Here is a 252-nt window from a genome sequence, read left to right as displayed (position 1 = left end):
AATACAAATAGTAGGTATTTCTCTATACTTTTTTTATTATTTTTTTTGGTGTTTAGGCGGAAATATTTGGATCGTATATTGAAACAATAAATTGTACTTAAAAGTATCTAAAATATATATATTTGTATAATGGGAGATCTACTAATACACTTTATTAAAGTCTTAACAGAGATTGAGTTTGGGTACCATGGAAAAGAGAAAAAAAAGAGCTGATTTTGTTCTTTTAATGAGCAGAAAAACAAATCTAGTAGA

This window comes from Theobroma umbraticum, unplaced genomic scaffold (genome assembly GCF_002168275.2).
Source record: "Theobroma umbraticum cultivar Fairchild unplaced genomic scaffold, ASM216827v3 scaffold_106.0, whole genome shotgun sequence".
Lineage (NCBI taxonomy): Eukaryota > Viridiplantae > Streptophyta > Magnoliopsida > Malvales > Malvaceae > Theobroma > Theobroma umbraticum.
This window is presented reverse-complemented; position numbering follows the sequence as displayed.